This window comes from Mauremys reevesii, linkage group 1, assembly GCF_016161935.1.
Source record: "Mauremys reevesii isolate NIE-2019 linkage group 1, ASM1616193v1, whole genome shotgun sequence".
Taxonomy (NCBI): domain Eukaryota; kingdom Metazoa; phylum Chordata; order Testudines; family Geoemydidae; genus Mauremys; species Mauremys reevesii.
This window is the reverse complement of record NC_052623.1, coordinates 219,648,720-219,669,056: the sequence shown is the minus strand read 5'-3', so window position 1 is coordinate 219,669,056 and position 20,337 is coordinate 219,648,720. Positions and strand designations below refer to the sequence as shown.

The 20,337-nt window shown below is 49.9% G+C and overlaps 1 protein-coding gene across 1 annotated transcript in view; it reads right to left on the bottom strand.

The window, feature by feature from the left end:
* The window catches only part of LOC120385042 (C-type lectin domain family 5 member A-like), a 34,362-nt gene extending 17,250 nt beyond the window's left edge, over positions 1–17,112 (bottom strand). The window contains exon 1 of the mRNA XM_039504189.1: positions 17,094–17,112. The gene's annotated coding sequence lies outside the window, so the exon portion shown is untranslated. The remainder of the gene's footprint in view (positions 1–17,093) is intronic.
* Between the last annotated feature and the right edge of the window lie 3,225 nt (positions 17,113–20,337).

The window sequence follows — 20,337 nt, the reverse complement described above, 5'->3', positions numbered from 1 at the left end:
GGATAGCCCCTTACCGGTAGCGCGGCCCCACCTGGCTGCAGAAGACGGGCCGCTCCTCCTCCGCTTGTTCCCCGGGTCCTAAACAGCGCAGCAGGAGCTTGGCTGGGGGGGCTGAGCCCCGCCCCGCCCTGCCCCGCTCAGAGCCGCGTGGTCAGGGGGCGGGGCTACAAGCTCCGGGCCGAGTGGAGGCAGCTGAGCTCAGCCTGGAGCTGGCGGCCCCGCCCCCTCCCCACGCGGCTCTGAGCCGGGAAGAGCTCAGCCCCGTCCGGAGCCATGCGGCTGCCGCGCGGTGAGCCGCGGGTGAGCAGCCGGGGAGGGGGGGGGGGTGGCTAAGGGGCAGGGAGTCCCAGGGACACTCAGGGGGCAGGGAGGGCGGTCAGGGGCAGGGAAGGGGGTTGGATTGGGGGTCTCAGGAGGTGTTTGTCAGGCACCCCCCGACCCCAGGCCCAGCCCTGACCCCCAGCTCCAAGCCCAGCCCCTCTGATCCAGACACCCCCCTGACCCCATTCCCCACAGCCCTGACCCCAGCTCCGAGCCCAGCCCTTCTGATCCGGACATCCCCTGACCCCATTCCCCACAGCCCTGACCCCAGCTCTGAGCCCAGCCCCTCTGAGCTGGGCACCCCTGACCCCATTCCCCACAGCCCTGACCCCAGCTCCGAGCCCAGCCCCTCTGATCCAGACACCCCTGACCCCATTCCCCACAGCCCTGACCCCAGCTCTGAGCCCAGCTGCTCTGAGGTGGGCATCCTCCGACCCCACCCCCACCCCAGACCCCCAGCTCTGAGGCGAGCCCCTCTGAGCCAGACAACCTCCAACCCCATCTTCTCACAGTCCTGAGCCCAGCCCCTGTGAGCCGGGCACCCCCCAGAGCCCAGCTCCCCACCCAGCCCTGGGCAACAGCAGCACCACCTCCAGGCAGTGACAGCCCATTGGCACCAACCATCACCCAGCAACAGCCCAAAAAAGTGAAAGAGCATGCCTCAAGCATCCAAAAGATCAGGGTTCGGCAACCTTTCAGAAGAGCTGTGCCGAGTCTTCATTTAGTCTCTCTGATTTAAGGTTTCGCATGCCAGTAATACATTTTAATATTTTTAGAAGGTCTCTTTTTATGGCTATAATATATAACTAAACTATTGTTGTATATAAAGAAAATAAGGTTTTAAAAATGCTTAAGAAGCTTCATTTAAAATTAAATGAAAACGCAGAACCCCCCAGACCCCTGCAATAGGTCAATTTGGCACATTAGCCCGGAGGAAGCAGAATGTGAGTGTTTTCGACCACAAACCCTGTCCCTCCTGATTCGCAACCCCATGGACCAGGCGGCAGCAAGTCCTGAGCAGGAGCCCAGACGGTTACATTGTGTGGCAGAAACTGCAACTAGTAGCAAAACGCGAGGGTTTCGCAATGTGTCGGTACACCTGCTGCACTTCAGAGGCGGGTCCCGCTTCGGTGGCAGGGGCCCCCGCCGCGGTCTTCGGGGCACAGTGGGTCCCGAACGGAAGGGCCCCGCCGCCAAATTACCACTGACGTGGGGCCCCCCCGCCGCCGAAGACCCCAGGCCCCCGGAATCCTCTGGGCGGCCCTGCTCTGCAGCCAACAATGGTTCCAGGAACAGTAACGTTGAGCAACTTCCAGTAGTAACTGTGCTGAACATATTCTTTAGCTCTCAGTTATCAGAAACAACAAGGAGTCTGGTGGCACCTTAAAGACTAACAGATTAATTTGGGCATAAACTTTCGCGGATTAAAAAGCCCACTTCTTCATATGCATGGAGTGAAAATTACAGATACAGGCATAAATATACTGGCACATGAAGAGGAGGGAGTTACCTTACAAGCTCTTAATGTTCATTGTAGTGAATGGGTGCCCTGGGATGGTGGCCAGGGATTTTTAAGTGAATTTTAAGTGCAGAGACTATTAAGGTTTGAAGAGTGAATCAGTGGGAGCTTCCCGCAAACCTCCTTGCTGCTTAGGCGATATGGGAAATTTTCTTCATCTGGCCCTGGATGGAACAGTAACGTTGAGCAACTTCCAGTAGTAACTGTGCTGAACATATTCTTTAGCTCTCAGTTATCAGAAACAACAAGGAGTCTGGTGGCACTTTAAAGACTAACAGATTAATTTGGGCATAAACTTTCGTGGATTAAAAAGCCCACTTCTTCATATGCATGGAGTGAAAATTACAGATACAGGCATAAATATACTGGCACATGAAGAGGAGGGAGTTACCTTACAAGCTCTTAATGTTCATTGTAGTGAATGGGTGCCCTGGGATGGTGGCCAGGGATTTTTAAGTGAATTTTAAGTGCAGAGACTATTAAGGTTTGAAGAGTGAATCAGTGGGAGCTTCCCGCAAACCTCCTTGCTGCTTAGGCGATATGGGAAATTTTCTTCATCTGGCCCTGGATGGATTGTTAGCTTTAAATGAATGTCCTGCTCTTGTCCTCCCTGTTCCCACTCCTAGCCCATCCACTGCCTTGACAATGTGTCTGTGCCACCAAACTCTGAGACCATACTGTGATGCTGCAAGGAAGCTACCTCTATTGGGTGCTTCACAGCTTTTGGAAATTTGTCAGACGTTAATCAGCTGACAAAGAGAATGGTTAGCATTCTGCTCCCAGTGACTTGCTGCAGAGTTTGATTGTAGACTGGAATCCCTCCTGGGAGAGGAGATTAGGAATCAGGCCACAATGCCGGACTTCTGCATTCTGAAGAAGATGAGCAGAGCAGGCAAGAGAAGGAGATGAAAAGGACAGGATCTTTCTCTCCCAACAGGGCCTATTAACTGCACTGCAGTTTCCTGGAAGTCTCAGAGTTGGGAAACACACAGATGAGCCATGTTACGTTCAGAATCTCTGTGATAAGCTCAAGGTAAAATTGTAAATCATCATTCAATAGAGCCATCTGTGCCTGAGAAGGCCTCTAGACATTATGACAACCAGCTCCTTCCAGCGAACCATTCATCTGATCTTGGCATCAACCATTCTGTAGCCTCATGAGCCACAGAGCACTTTCTCCAGGCCCAGATCCACAAGATCTGGAACTACATAAGTTTCCCCAAGAGACTAAGTTGGAGACAGTGAGGGAGTTCTATTTCACTGGTGAGCCTGCTAGGCTGAACCCAGCAATAAGTATGGGGAATAGGCTTAGGATGACTTCCCTAGGTTTATGTGAGAGGTTAATTCTGGTTAATTTTTTACTTTTGCTAAGGAAATAAAAATAAACCTAAAAGCAATTCAAAGTGAAGTGTAATAAAATGATTTTATATTAAAGCTGCTGGTGGAGGAGGAGGAACATTCTTTCTATGTGTACAGTGGACTAGGAAAAGGAAAAGAAGTGGGGGACATGCTATCATTGCCTCATTTTTGTTTGCTGAAGGGTGCTTCCGTGGCTGACAGGAATCATGCTAGGATTTGCTGGAGGAAATAGCCTGAGAAGATCATGTTCACCACTGGAGCATATGGTAATTTTATTGGACTCCATATGTAAGAAAGCCCTGTCTGGAAGTTTGTGATGATCAAGGGTAAGCAGGATTGTGCCAACGAGTAGCTGATGCAACAAAACTGCTAAGGAAATCTGAGCTGTGGCAGACTCCCTGATGGAGTCAACAGAGCCTCTTCTGCAGGGTCCAGAGGGGAAGCCATTCAGTATTCATTCTGTATTGTGTGCTCCTGTCTAATTTTTCTAATCCCCCCGCAGAACCTCACTGTAGCAGGCCAAGGAGAATTTGTGTGACTAGAGCAATCCCAAAGTTGCCCTGCAGATTTTTCAGTATTGTTTGTGGTCAGGCTTAGACATATTTTGGGGTGAATGCAGTGCACAACACTCCCTAAACATTAGGGTGACCAGATGTTCGGATTTTATAGGGACAGTCCAATTCATCCCATCCCAGTTTTTCACATTTGCTGTCTGGTCACCCTACTAAGCACATACATCTTTTCTATTGTCATAATACATTCTTCTATCATCGTTCTTATGTCTATTTGTTTGGAATGATTCAAATGAATCAAATCATGGCTAAGGGCAAGATGTACTACAAGAAAAACAGTCAGCATGAAGATTAATGTCCATTAAAAGTAGAAAGGAACATAGTTCTGCCAAAATCCTAGCTCTGACATAAGCTCTATTTATTTTATGGTACAACTGATTAAGTTATAGCAAGCCACAAAACAAAAATCAAAAAAATGTACACATTTTAGTTGTGAGCATATCCATTGTACAAGCTTGATTAGCACAAGCAGACATTCTTCATCTTCTTTCAAGGTAACACACTGTTCACATCAGATTTCATTCAACCAAAACAATGATTGATATAACCAAACTCTTATGACTCAGTGGGTTTATGTGAGAATCTACACCTTTCACATTACTCAGCATTTTTCACTTTGTGGTTCACAGTCATGCTGGAAGGCCATAACAAATGGGGTCCTGCAGGGATCAGTTCCGGGTCTGATTCTGTTCAACATCTTCATCAATGATTTAGATAAAGGCACAGCGAGTAACGCTTATAAAGTTTGTGGACGATATCAAGCTGAAAAGGGTTGCAAGTGCTTTGGAGGATAGGATTAAAATTCAAAATATTCTGGACAAACTGGAGAAATGGTCTTAAGTAAATAGGATGAAATTCAATAAGGACAAATTAAAAGTACTGCACTTAGGAAGGACCAATCAGCTGCACACATACAAAATGGGAAATGACGGCCTAGGAAGCAGTATTGAAGAAAGGGATCTGGGGGTCATAGTGGACAACAAGCTAAATATGGGTCAACAATGTAACACTGTTGTAAAAGAAGCTAACATTATTCTGGGAAAAGCAATTCTTCTGCACATTGATTAGTTCTCAACTGGAGTAGTGTGTCCAGTTCTGGGCGCCACACTTCAGGAAGGATGTGAACAAATTGAAGAGATTCCAGAGAAGAAGCTATAAAAATGATTAAAGATCTAGAAAATGACAAACATCTAGAACAGGGGTGGGCAAACTTTTTGGCACGAGGGCCACATCGGGGTTGCGCAACTATATGGAAGGCCGGGTAGGGAAGGCTGTGCCTCTCCAAACAAGTTGGCGCCTGACCCCTATCTGCCCCCTCCCACTTCCCGCCCCCTGACTGCTCTCCTCAGAACCAACTCATCCAACCCCCGCTGCTCCTTGTCCCCGACCGCCCCCTCCTGGGACCCCCGCCTCCTATCCAACCCCTGCTCCCTGTACCCTGACAGCCCCCGGGACTCCCACCCCATCCAACCGCCCTCAGCTTCTTGTTCCTGGCCACCCCTCCCAGGAGCCCCACCCCTAACTGATCTCTGTCCCCTGACTGTTCTCTTGACCCCTATCCACATCCCCACCCCGTGACTGGCCCCCTGGGACTTCCACTTCCAAACCCTCCCTGTTCCCCATCCCCTGACCACCCCCCCAGAACCTCTGCCCCATCCAACCACCCCATCCTCCCTGACTGCCCCCCAGGACCCTCCATTCCCTTACCCAACTCCTCCACTCCCCACCCCCTTACCAGCAGCAGGAACTTGCAGCTGCAACACCTGGCCAGAGTCAGCTGCACTCTCCATGCTGCCCAGTGGGAGCAGCAGGCCAGAGCGCTGTCCATGCGGCGGCGTGGCTGTAGGGGAAGGGGGGATATCAGGGGAGGGGCCAGGAACTAGGGTCTCCATCCGGGAGCTCAGGGGCCAAGGCAGGATGGTCCCGCGGGCCAGATGTGGGCCACGGGGGCATAGTTTGCCCACATCTGGTCTAGAAGGTCTAGAAAATGACAAATGTCTAGAAGACATCTAGAAAGTGACAAAAATGATTAAAGGTCTAGAAAAGGGAAGGTTAAAAAATTGGGTTTGTTTAGTCTGGAAAAGAGAAGACTGAAAGGGGACATAATAACAGTTTTCAAGTATGTAAAAGGTTGTTCAAGGAGGATGGAGAAAAAAACTGTTTTTCTTAACCTTTGAGGCCAGGACAAGAAGCAATTGGCTTAAATTGCAGCAAGGGAAGTTTAGGTTGGACATTAGGAAAAACTTCCTGTCAGGGTGGTTAAGCACTGGAATAAATTGCCTAAGGAGGTTGTGGAATCTCCATCATTGGAGATTTTTAAGAGCAGATTAGACAAACACCTGTAAGGAATGGTTAAGATAATACTTAGTCCTGCCATGAGTGCAGGGGATTGGACTAGCTGAACCTGGGGGAGGGATAGCTCAGTGGTTTGAGCATTGGCCTACTAAACCCAGGGCTGTGAGTTTAATCCTTGACAGGGGCCCCTTAGGGCTCTAGAGCAAAAATCAGTAACTGGTCCTGCTAGTGAAAGCAGGGGGCTGGACTCAATGACCTTTCAAGGTCCCTTCCAGTCCCAGGAGATTGGTATGTCTCCAATTATTTCTCTCTACGGCCCTTCCAGTTCTATGATTCTATGCTTCAACCACCATTCCAGAGGACAGATGTCCATGCTATGATGGGTTCTGCTTGATAACAATCCAAAGAAGTGTGGACTGACACATGCTCATTTTCCTCATGAGAGTCAGATGCCACCAGCAGAAGGCTGATTTTCTTTTTTGGTGGTTCAAGTTCTGTTGTTCTTTCAAGACTTCTGAAAGCATGCTCCACACCTTGTCCCTCTCAGATTTTGGAAAGCACTTCAGATTCTTAAACCTTGGGTCAAGTGCTGTAGCTAGCTTTAGAAATCTCACATTGGTATCTTCTTTACATTTTGTCAGCTCTGCAGTGAAAATGTTCTTAAAATGAACACTGTGCTGAGTCATCATCCAAGACTGCTATAACCTGAAATATATGGCAGAATGCAGGTAAAACACAGAGCAGGAGGCACACAATTCATCCCCAAGGAATTCAGTCACAAATTTAATTAATAAATTATTTTTAATGAGTGTCATCAGCATGCAAGCATGTCCTCCGGAATGGTGGCCCAAGTATGAAGGGGCATACGAATGTTTAGCATATCTGGCATGTAAATACCTTGCAACACCAGGTACAAAAGTGTCATGAGAGGGCCTCTTCTCACTTTCAGGTAACATTGTAAATAAGAAGTGGGCAGCACTATCTCCCATAAATGTAACTGAATTTATTTTTCTTAGTGATTGACTGAAGAAGAAGTAGGAGTGAGTGGACTTGTGGGCTCTGAAATTTTACATTGTTTTGTTTTTTAGTGCAGTTATGTAACAAAAAAATCTACATTTGTAAATTGCACTTTCAAGATAAAGAGATTGCACTATGGTACTTGGTATTCTGTTTAACAGTGCAATTAAAACTATGATTAATTTTTTAAATCATGATTAATTTTTTGAGTTAATCGCATGAGTTAAACTGTGATTAATTGACAGCCCTAATTATGAGCTTGTCTTACATATTCCTCTTAATTATCCTGTCCCCTTAGGTTCTCTAGTGCTTGTAGTAATTTCCTCCATCCCGATCCTCACCTCCCCCTACAACAACATCCAGCAAATGTAATGAAATGCATTCATTTTCAGTGAGCCCCACATGAAGGCTCACATAGGTGCTTCATCTACTTTTTCTTGTCCCTGAGAGAGATATTCATCAGAACTGACAGTATCTCCATGTGGTCTCCTGAGTATTTGTCTGTCTGGCAGTTCAGCTTACCAAACCAATTGTGCAGAGCACCCTCTTGATCCTGACTAACCTCAGATTGAAGTGGACAATGGCTGCAAGTATATGCCCATGTTTGAGACACTGATTAATGCAGACCCTGAAGAGAGATACATCACTTCTCCTCGCCTTCCTTTATAGTAACCCTCTTTACTGATTTCGTGTATTATGACGAATCTGGCATATGGTATATTTGTATTTGAAAAAAAAAATACAAAATTATAATGATAAAAATATATATGTAAAGGTTAAAGAAGAAAAAGCAAAGTTAAAATATAAAACAAAGGCAAATACCAATAGATGTTAAAACATTTTCTCTTGTCCATCCCTGTCTCCTTCCTCGGATTGTGTGTTGCCTTTTAGATTGTAAACATTAGTGAGTAGGACTCAGACTTTTTGATATGGCTGCAAAGTGGTAAATTACAAATATTAATAACTGATTTTAATCTAGCTAGCAGTTATTTTTGCAACGTTTCATTCTAGCTGTGTAAATATTCTGTTTACCATTTATTTTTAATCTGATTTCTTTCTCATCCTCTTCATCACCTAAAGAGACCCTGAACTGGTGGTGGTAACCGTTAGCTCATTGTCAAATGCTGTTAAGCTACCTTGGAGAGGGCTGGCGCTGAAACACTTTTGGAGGCTGCAATAGACTTGTCTGCCACCAAAGAGCCATGTCCCTGCAGCATACAGATTGCTGGCAGGAAAAGGAGAAGGCACAGAAAAGCAAATGCTGGCTTCCAAGAGGCTATATCACAATTCGTTGTTATGATACTGAGTGATGAGGTAGCATCCCATCTTACTGACTGAAATAACATCATGTAGTGATACACTATCAAAGCACAAAGATGCAACATTGTTGTGAATTCTGAAATTAATGTGGGACTCTTTTGTCATCCTGCAGATGAAGGACAAACTTATGGTAAATCAGGATTGCCCCATAACACATTAGATGCAGGATGACTCTATTTGAAAGCTTTCAGTAAGAGACTATTTAATCTAGGGTCCCATGAACCAAGCAAGTCCCAGACATCTGAGAAGCAGTGAAGTGCGAGCACTCAGAACATCTGCTCAAACTCTGTATCAGGTGATCAACTGGTGTAAATCATGGTACTTCCATTGTCTTCCATGAACTGGGACTCCTACAGCACTTGCCTTCAATGTCCATGCCAGTGATGACTGCCAGTGTTAGTGAATATCCATATCCGACTGCCCATATCTAAGAACATAAGAACGGCCCGTCTAGCCCAGTATCCTGTCTACCGACAGTGGCCAATGCCAGGTGCCCCAGAGGGAGTGAACCTAACAGGAAATGATCAAGTGATCTCTCTCCTGCCATCCATCTCCACCCTCTGACAAACAGAGGCTAGGCACACCATTCCTTACCCTTATCTGATCGGCTTAGGGACAGCTGAAAGGTTAATCACTGTTATTGTTTATTATATTTTTTTTAACAAGAAGATTTTAGTTTTACTAATTTTTTGCATTTTTTTCAACATCTGTTCAGAGACCACTTGCCCACTGAAAGTTTGTCTGTTGGTCTCTGTGGTGACATGAAAAGAGGTCTGGAATTTGTCCTGTGTGCAGTCCAACCAGACATGATGATCATGCCATTGCTGTTTATGATCAGATGAAAACAGGTTTGTGAGTGCCTGCGTAAGAGTATGTGTTTGTATGCATATGAGGGTACATGTGCTGAGGATGTTTATAGAGAGAAATATCCTTGTTGGCATCTGGATAACCCAGGCATGTTCTTGTGCCTGCAATTTTCTCATCTTGAGGATCTATAGTTATCCCATTGTCTTCTTACAGATATAGTGGATGTGTGAGGATTCAGAACAAACTGCAGTCACCACCTTATTAAAGCCAATAACAGCGCAGGCATAGTCATGGAGATTCTTTTGTATATCAAATCTGTGCAGTGAGAAAGCGAATTGAAAATATGGCTTTAGCTCCAGCTATGTCCCAACTATATACCCGTGAGCCTAGAAAAAGGGGACAGATGCTCAGAGGGGACAGTGACTCTGCTACTGATCACTTTTCTGTGGAGTGAAACTAGAGGCTGCTTCCCAGTGAGACTCTCCCAACCCACACTCCTCAACCTCCCTTCCCACAAACACATCTGAAAGTTATTAGGGTCAAATAGTCTTCTTCCCTTCCACTTCTGTTGGCTATATTCTCCTGGCACCTCCTCTGGGCTGTTCCAGCCAACACATCCAAGTTAGTTATATCCCCACTAATATCCCCTTCACACAAACACCTTTCTTCCCACATCTGTATGAATACAAATTACCCTCTTCTCATTTCCCTCCCAAGTTCCTTTCCTCTTAGTGGGAGTTCTAGTCCCTCATATGACACCAGCACTGATTCCACTAGTGAATACTGTTACCCATTCAGAGAAATCCCTGACAATTTTCTGTTCCTATTACTGGCCTTGGGGCTAGTAAGTCCCAGATGTCCAACAGAAATATTTACAGAGTTAGAAAAGAATGAAGCTACACATCACTGTTCAGTTCTTCATTGCTGATCCACTTTCATCTGCCCTCAGGCTTTGAGTATGTCAGTCCAAGGAAATAATAACCAGCTCTTGTGTGGTTAGAGAGAAATTCCTGGAATAAAAGGTGTCGTGGAAAAATTGACCACACCTTTGATTTTGGGTCAGACACAGCCTGAGGCACCTTTATTGGGGTACAATTATGCATAAAGGGAATGTCAACGTAGCCCCACGCAAAGAAGGGGGGGGGGGTAGCTGCCTTGCCTTTAACAGACTTTCACCAAGCTTATAAAGGCCAAAACCACAAAGCATAATTACACATCACACACATTACACGTTACCAACTCCTTATTTGGCATACTTTCTTACTTTTAGCGAGCCTGTCACCATCTAGGGCTTTTCCTGCTATTGTCCCAAATGTGGTTTTTGTTGGTAGTCTGCCTGCCTGTAAGACCCCTGCTTGCGGTTACTTCTGCAAAAGCTCTAGCTAGACTCTGCGTATTACAGCTGGGCACCTTAGGGCCGCTTGGTTTCTTTTTTTGCTTTACTTTCTGGTGCCCGTTATATAGACAAACAAGAATTGCAGAAGTTAACCTTTGTCCTATATAGCAATTGGGTTTTGCTAACAGGCCTGGGCCTGAAAGGCAGGGGTTAGGATGCAGTTTGCTTCTGACCCTATGGGTGGGGGTCTGGCAGCTAACTCAGCTTGGGGCAAGCGGGACCCCTTAAAATCCCTATCAAAGGAAAAAGCAAATTGGAGGCACACCGAGACATATTTCCCTCCACCACAGACAATCCCACCTAGTTCAGTTCAGAGTGACTCTGAATATGAAACATGAAATGGGTAAGTTGACAAAGGGACATGAGCTGCTATCACTGTGGCCAGAGAGGCCGCATACGGTCCCAGTGCCCCAGGCTCAAGGACAGACAGAGCCAACTGACCCCCACACCGGGTTAACTTGGTAGAGGCCCAGACGGACAAGAGGCAGGCTTCCCAGGGGCTGGCAGCTTATCAACTGCTCAGGAGAGAGGCGGTCCCCAGGTCGGCTCCTCTGGGGGCGTTGGATGCCCCGGACTCAAGGTTCTCGGTTTACAAGGTGGGCTGTCCCTGTGGAGCGAGTGTCTTGTTCCCCTGGAGGTGGATGGGAGGAAAGTCTATGGATACTGGGACACGGGCGCTGAGGTGACGCTGGCCCGGCCCGAGGTGGTGGCCCCAGATCAGGTGATGCCCAACACCTTCCTGACCCTGATAGGGGTGGGTGGGACCCCATTCAAGGTGCCCGTGGCGATGGTGCATCTGAAATGGGGGGACAAGGAGGGCCCCAAGGAGGTGGGGGTGCACCACCATTTGCCCACCGAGGTGTTGATGGGGTGGGGATCTAGAGGACTGGCCAGCAACCCCCGGAACGCCTTAGTCGTGACCCAGAGCTGGCGAGGGACACTACGTCCTGACCTTGGGGAGGATGTCACCCCAGAGGCACAGAACCCTACCCTGGTGGGGCGGGAACACCCAAAGGCAAGGCTCAGGGGAGGCTGTGGCTTCTGACCCAACCCTTCCCCAGCCGACGAGTTCCAGGCCAAGTTGCAGAAAGATTCCCTCCTTGCGGAGACCAAGGGACCTGGCTGACCTCAGTGTGGTACAGTCCATGAGGAGAGGTTTCAAGGAGAGGTTCCTGTGGGAGAAGGTGTTCCTGTACCGGGCTCCCCCAGGGGAAGTAGAGGCATGGGGGATCAGGAGGCAGCTGGTGGTTCCTCAGAAGTTTTGCCACAAGCTACTGTACCTGGCCCATGATATCCCTCTCGCAGGGCACCAGGGAATTCGGCGCACCCGGCAGAGGCTGCTACAGAAATTTTACTGGCCTGGGGTCTTTACCCATGTCCGACAGTATTGCCAATCCTGTGACCCCCTGCCAGAGGGTGGGGAAGGCCCGGGACAAAGGGCCTTTACCCATCATAGAAGAACCTTTCCAGAAGGTGGCCATGGACATAGTGGGACCTCTCAGCAAGACGACCTGGTCGGGGAAGAAATACATTCTGGTGGTGGTAGATTTCGCCGAAGCGGTGGCCTTGTCCTCTATCAAAGCAGACACTGTGGCAGATGCGCTGCTGACCATTTTCAGCAGAGTGGGGTTCCCCAAGAAAGTCTTAACGGACCAGGGGTCCAACTTCATGTCGGCCCTGCTCCGGTGCTTGTGGGAGAAATGCGGGGGGTCCGGCACAACTGGGCCTCAGCGTATCACCCCGAGTCCAACGGGCTGGTGGCAAGGTTCAACAGGACGCTAAAGATGATGCTAAAAACATTTATGAACCAGCACCCGCAGGACTGGGACAAGTACTTACCTCACCTGCTGTTCGCATACAGGAATGTACCGGGTTTTTGCATTTTGAACTGTTGTATGGCAGGCGGGTAAGGGGGCCCCTAGACCTGATGAGAGACGAATGGGAGGGGAAGGCGATGGAGTATGTCCTGACCTTCCGGGAAAGACTTGCCGAGCTCATGGGCCTGGCCAGGGAGAATCTGGCCCGAGCCCAGAGGCAGCAGAAGGTCTGGTATGAGCGCATGGCGCAGGCCCGCGCCTTCGCCACCAGGGATCAGGTGATGGTTCTCATCCCCGTGAGCAAGAACAAACGCCAGGCTGCCTGGGAAGGGCCCTTCAAGGTTGTCAAGCAACTAAATGAGGTAAACTATGTGGTGGAGCTGTCGAACCGGGCGCACCACCGCCGGGTGTACCATGTGAATATGATGAAGCCATATTATGAAGGGGAACTGTGGTGTTGGCCGTGTGTGGACATTGGGAGGAGCAGGGAGATGACCCTTTACTGGATCTATTCCCTGGGACAAAAGCTGGTTCCCCCTGGAAGCAATTCCCCTCTCTAATCAGCTGACCTTGGCCCAGCACGCTGAGATCAGCGGGGTGCTGCATCTGTACCGACAGCTGTTTTCCAACCAGGCTGGACGCACTAATTTGACTGTCCACCGGGTGGAGACCGGGTCACATCCTCCTATAAGATGCTCCCCTTTCCGAGTCACCACGAAAACTGCTCAAGACCTGGAAAGAGAGGTCAGGGACATGCTGGCTTTGGGGGAGATCCAGCCGTCTTCCAGCCTTTGGGCCTCACCAGCGGTGCTGGTCCCCAAAAGGGATGGGTCGATCCGGTTCTGTGTGGACTATCGAAAGCTCAATGCCATCACTGTATCCGATGCCCAGGCCTGACGAGCTCCTAGACAACTGGGAGGCGCTCGATACCTCACCACCATGGATCTTACCAAGGGCTACTGGCAAGTGCCGCTGGATGCAGCTGCAGACTAAAATCGGCCTTTATCACCCCCTGGGCTGTATGAGATGCTGACCCTGCCTTTCGGCCTCAAGGGTGCGCCGGCCACCTTCCAGCGCCTGGTGGGTCAGCTACTGAGGGGGATGGAGAGTTTGCCGTGGCGTATATTGACGACATATGTGTCTTTAGCCACACCTGGGGTGACCACGTGTCCCAGGTTAAACAAGTGCTGGACCAACTCCGAGAGGCTGGGTAAAGTGCCAGGTGGGGCTGGCTGAAGTATCTTATTGGGCCATTGGGTGGGGAGCGGCTGCCTAAAGCGAGAACCAGCCAAAGCGGAGGTGATCAGAGACTGGCCGCTCCCCAAACCAAAAAGAAAGTCCAAGCCTTTATTGGGATGGCAGGGTACTATTGAAGGTTCGTGCCCCACTTTAACGCCATAGCCGGCCCCATCACTGATCTGTGCAAGAAGGGGAAGCCAGACATGGTGGTCTGGACAGAGGAGTGCCAGGAGGTTCTCTGGGTGCTGAAGGAGGCTCTGGTTAGTGGCCCAGTTCTGGCAAACCCAGACTTTGACAAGCCCTTTTCTGGGGGCGGTGATAATGCAGGAGGATAAAAAGAGGGAGAGACACCCCATCGTGTACCTGAGGAAGAAGTTGCTACCCCGGGAGCAGAACTACGCGGCCATCGAGAAGGAATGCCTGGCCATGGTGTGGGCCCTTAAGAAACTAGAGCCATATCTCTTTGGGCGACACTTCACCGTGTACACCGACCACTCTTCCCTAACCTGGCTGCACCAGATGAAAGGAGCCAATGCCAAGCTCCTGAGGTGGAGCCTGCTCCTGCAGGATTATGACATGGCCGTAGTCCATGTGACGGGAAGTGCCAACCTGATAGCAGACGCGTTGGCCCGGAGAGGGAGCGGGGGCAAACTTCCCCAGGTCACTGGGCAGTTCAGTCTCGAAGGGGGGAGAGCTGTGATACAGTAGGGACTGTCTGTGTGGGGGATGGGAAAGCCGGGGATGACTTTAGGTGAAGGACAGGACCTGAGCCTGTAACCTGAGCCAGGCAGGGAGGAGGTGGGGGTTCGACACCTTTGCCCGGGAAAGCTGGACAAAAGAAGAGAGCCTGCTGGAAGGAGTTAGTTCAATTTCGGTTTTGGGCTGGGGGGAGGAATTCAGGGAATTCCAAGCTGGGAACTAAGCTTCCTGAACCCCCAGAAAGACTTGATTGAGGGGTCCTGGTTGTGCCTACAAGCTCTGCTGTAGACTGCGTTCCTGTTGTCCAATAAACCTTTTGTTTTACTGGCTGGCTGAGAGTCACTGAGAGTCCCAGGAAGAGGAGTGCAGGGGCTGATTCCCCCCTGGCTGGAGCTGCACAACCCCTTGGTCACGCTCCCCCGGCCGGAACCCCGCAACCCTGCAGCACCGCTCTCCTGGCGGGAACCCCGGATACCCACGGTCCCACTGCCCCCGGCCTACGCGGCCATTCTGGTGGCCCCGCTACCCGGGCTAGAGCCCCGCAACCCCGCAGCCACGCTCTCCCGGCCCAGAACCCCGCAACCCCGCGGTTGCGCTCCCCCGGTCAGAGGTCCGCATCACCGCGGCCCCGCTCTCCCAGCCAGAGTCCCGCAACCTCGCGGTCCCGCCACCCTGGCTCAGCTGGCACTAGGGGAATATTGGCCAACCCAGGTTCTAGTCCCTAGGTCTTTACACCTGGATAGTTAATTACAATTTCATTATAGCCAAGAGCTCCACAGATCTCAACTATGGTCTGGACGGCTTCTGGAAGTTCTGGGTTTTAGGCAGCTAATCCTGCTCAGAGCCAGGGCAGATGAGGACTGTGGGGGAAATCCCTTCCCTTCTGGTACATGTTGGGCAGCAGAGAGGCTTGTTACCTCCTCCCCACTGCCCCGTGGCACTGTCACTGCATCCCTCTCACTCACTCACCGTCTGGTTTATTTCTCCTGTTCCCAGGCCAAGCTATGACGATGGGGAAGCACTCACAGGTGAGAAGCACTGGTGAGACCCCAAACACATACCCTGGCCTCTCTGATTCACATCCTCCTACAGGCTTTGTCCCCGATCATTCCTTGTTTCTCTAGACGAGACATTTTCGCAAATGTCAGAATGCCTTGGTGCTCAACAGCATGAAACAACCCTTTCTCCTCCCCAAAGTGCTTTAATGCCCGTTCTCTCTCCCAGTCTCACTCCTGCCAGGCATTACAGACCTGTCTCTCTTCCCATTGCACAGATTGGGATGCTGAGGTAGAGAGAGAGGAAATGACCTACCCCAGGTCACATGGCAAAGCAATGGCAGAGCTAGAGAGAAAAGCCAACAACTCTCACTCTCACTGACATCAGCAGACAACAAGCCCCCCAGAAGGAGGGACAGAGCCCAGCAATTGGGCGGGGGGGGGGGGGAAATTTTCATAAACACAGTTTTCTGTTAGAAAATCACATGAACATTAAACAAGTTTGTTTTGTGGAATCATGAAACAATTGGGATGAAAATTCTTTGCAAAAATATTCTGTTTTCCAAATCAAAAGCATCTCCCATTTGTGGCATCCCGTTAAACTCTCTCTTCGCACACAAAGAGGAGACACTTTGATTTAGAAACGAGATAAGATGCTCCCCTTAATGATTTAAAGATAATAAAATACCAATAAAATTGACTCTTTCAGCCTTTACACAGCAGACCCCACTGATGGCATCTAACTGGGGCCGTTTGGGGCCAGGTCACCTAATCAAACATTCTGATACCCAGGGGAATGGGAAAGTGCTAGCCTGCAGTGCCATCTCGAGGCCACAGGAGAAATCGCCAACTCCTGCACCTGCGTGCACTGGTGGTTCGGTTAACATGGAAAGCTGCATAATGCAATATTGGGAAAACAGGGGTCTGCTGAACTACATCATAATCTGCAATGACTCAACCCGATAGGACACCTCCTATGCTGCATTGCTACTAGTGACCTTCTCATATGGGTCCCCACAGCTCCGCAGCCTCCCCCCACCAGGAGGCAGGTGTGAGAGGCTTGTTATCCCCAACTGACAGTGGGAGAAACGAAGGTTGAGAAAGGCAAAGGGCCTTGTCTTACATCTCAGGTGTCCTGACTTTCAAATTAACCATCAGTCTGGAGTTTCACACACTGAATGATCAGAACAAAGTGACCTCGAATGAGCTACAGACCAACCGCCATTCAGAGTGATTATTCAGCAAGTGTTGTAGAAGCACCAGAACCAGGAACGTCTCAGAGACAGTCAATGTCGAGAAGGCAGGAGAACAATTCACCAAGCAGATGATTGGTTCTGGCTTATTTGCTGGGCCTTAAAAGAGAATAACAAAGTCCTGAGTCTCCTCCCTTCACTAGATCCCCTGCTCTGTCAATCAGCATTGAGACTCTGGCAGAGGCTGAGGGTTCCCCAGATGGCCCAGGGATGGCTCAAGTCACCAGTGAGGATCGCTCTCAGAGCAGTCTTCCTGTCCCATCTCTTTGGGATGGCCTCCCTCCACGAGGGCTAAAGAGGGAGGGAAGTAGGAAAAAGAGAAACCAAAAATGATGAACCCCAATGTCCCCCTGACTCTAATGAACAAAGGCCTAGGTGGTAAAAACAATTCTCCCACCTTAACCTAGTGTTTTCCATGCCTTGAATTTGGCCAGCACCAGGTGGGTCAGGCTGGCTAGGTACCAAACCTCTCTGGGGCTCTTACCTTCTCCACAGGGATGTCTGTCTTCTCACTAAATTAGCAGTGGGAACGGGGAAAACTCCAACGAGTCTCCTCCTCGTGCTCACAGACATGACCCAGAATTCTCTCTCAGTACTCAGGGAGAGACCTAAAGAAGGAGACTCTCTGCAGCAAAGCCACGGGGGTCTCTGACATCGTCCCAGCCCTGCAGCCTGTCCTACCTGGCCGTTGTGATGGACTCTCTGTGAGATCACCGCCTCCCAACCTCCTTTGACCAATCAGCTGAGGTGCTGCAAAAGGCCCTTGTGATGTCACTGCCACACTCACCCCTGCCCTGCAAGGCTAATGTCCAGCCCCTGGCCAGCCCCTTTGCATGTTTGAGCTGCTCCCCCTGTGTCACCCCCCACGCACTCAGGGTCAGTGCTGGAGATCAAGCAGGCAACACATGGCAACCTCAGAGGCTCTCAAAGTGCCACACTCAGTTTTGCAGAGATTTGGAGACTAAGGCCAGATGAGACGGTCAGATCATCTCATCTGACCCCTTTGCACATCACAGGCCTCCTGTATGGCGCAGTAGCAAGTTTTGGACCAAAGCAGACTCCAGAAAGGCACCTCATGAAGGGATGGAGAAAGCACCACTTCCCTTGGTAGTCTGGAGGAAATTGATGTTGTGCGGGGCAGGGAATTGACCCCAGGGCCATACTTGTGAGTCTATATCATAACATACACGCACAGCAGCACTGCACAAAGTTTGTATATGCCACCTTAACTCTGATGGTTCCTAACGTTTAAAGGCCTGGTCTCCATGGTGTTCTTCGTGCTTGTAGAACTAGTTTGGGGAGAGATGCACTAATTTATTTGTTATAATGAGGGGGGCCCCCAGGGTGCAACCTGGAGCTGGGATACCGTTGAGCCCTCTGTCTCCCCAGCCTGGGCTGCCTCTCACACTGCTGCTGGGAGAAGATGCAGATCGCTCCCGGCCCTGCACTCACACAAACCTTTACACAGGCAGGGACACACCCAGCTGCAGGTACTATGAAGCTTCTCCCCAGATCCCCAGCCTAGGTCCCTGGCGAAAAGCCTGACGGTATCAGTTTATACCCCCAGTCTGCCCCTTTCTCCAAGTGGAGAGGACCATGCACCAGTCTCTGGTCCTGAGCAGGTTCCCCAAGCACATCTAGCAAAACACAAGGTTTTAGGGGGAAATATAACACACATTTATTAACTACACAAAGATAGGCTTCAAGTGATTATGAGCAATGAGCATACAGCTCAATGCAGATTACTCAAGAACTCCGGGAAGTTCTGACAGCTGAGCCTGCTGCTCTGCTCCGGCAGCCAGGAGCAAATCAGTGCCGTGGAATGCAGCTCCCTCCCACACTGCGAACACAGAGCAGGGTGGCAGGAACTTCCTTACATTGGGGGGGCCATGGAGTCCAAACTGTGATGCCCCCATGATACCCCTTTCCTCGAGGAGGCTCTTACCTTCTAAACAGGGATGGCTGTTTTCTAGTAAAATCACTAAAAGGGAAGGAGAAAACTCAAAAGAGGTTCCTCCTGGCGCTCACGTACGTGAACCCGAATACTCTCTCACTGTCCTCAAAGAGAGACCTCAAGAAGGAGACTTGCTGAAGCAAAGCCACAGGGGTCTCTGAGGTTTCCCTGACCCCTCGCCCCTGTCCTGCCTGGCTGATGTCAGCATCTCTCTGTGAGGTCACCACCTCCCCACAACCTTTGACCAATAATCTGAGGTCCTGCAAAAGGCCTTTGTGATGGCACTGACACACCCCTCCCTTGCTGTGCTAATGTCCTGCCCCTGGCCAGGCACTTTGGAATTTGAGCTACTCCCTGTGGATCACCCACTCAAGGAGCGTTCGTTCTAGGAAGCAAGCCGGCTAGACAATAAAACATCAGACGCTGCTCCCAATGCTACACTCAGGGTATGTCTACACTACAAGAGTAGTTCGATTCAACTTAACTCAAATTTGTGGAATCGACCTTACAAAGTCGAATTTGTGTATCCACACTAAGGACACTAATTCGACTTTGTGAGTCCACACTAACGGGGCAAGCGTCGACATTGGAAGCGGTGCACTGTGGGCAGCTATCCCACAGTTCCCGCAGTCCCCGCTGCCCATTGGAATTCTGGGTAGAGCCCCCAATGCCTGCTGGGGGAAAAAATGTGTTGAGGGTGGTCTTGGGTAACTGTCATCATTCAACCGTCACTCCCGCCGGCGGGCAATCAGTTCGTGCACTTTTCTGGTGAGTGACAGCGCGGACGCCACAGCACTGCGAGCATGGAGCCTGTTTAGATGGATCTCAGCGAAACCAATATCCCCATTGTTATTGCAGCTTGCTGTGTGCTCTATAATCTCTGAGAGAGCAAGGGGGAGACCTTTATGGCAGGATGGGAGGTTGAGGCAAATCGCCTGGCTGCTGATTACGCTCAGCCAGACAGCCGTGCGATTAGAAGAGCCCAGCGGGAAAGCTTTGAAAGCTAGGTTCCTCAGCGAGCAGCGTGACCTGTGATTATTCAGTTTCTTTACAGAGAAGCTGAACCTGCCCCTGTTTCTTTACCCAGTTACTGTTGACTATCCTCTGCAGTTACATACCCCGTTCACCCCGTTTCCCCCCCTTCCAACACACGTGTAAAAATAAAATACATGTTCCATTGTTACTTAACAAAGGTTTCTTTATTAATGACTTTGCATTAAAGGGTTGAAACTGGGACGCAGACTGTGCTGGGTAGGGTGTGTCGAGATGTAAAGACCGCTTCTAAACTCGAGGAATGACAGGCTCCTGCTCCTAGAGCGGTCTGCAGTGCCGGACTGGTTGTTTCAATGGAGCCTGCCATCCCTCCTTTTTGGGACTGTGTGTGCGGGGGCTATGTGACCTTGTGGCAGGGGAGGACGGTTACAGATTCCCCTGCTGCGTGGCTCTGTGGTCCAGGACAAGGACCACTACATAAGATCTGTAACCGCCCTCCCCCGCTACAAAGTCACGTACTCCCCACCCACACAGAACATGGAAACCACCTCCCATACCGACCAGGGTGCATACTGACTGCACTCTGTGTGTGATCCTGCCCCCGTGTCTGTACCCTAGTAAAGGTGACTGTCCTATGCAATTACCAACCCCCTTCCCCACCCACCCCTTCAAACACAGTCTTCTGTACAAAAACATGACGGAAACAGTAATTAACAGCAAAGTATTTTTAATAATCAACTAGACAGTTAGGGGATGAAACTGGGATTGGGGCTTCGGTGAG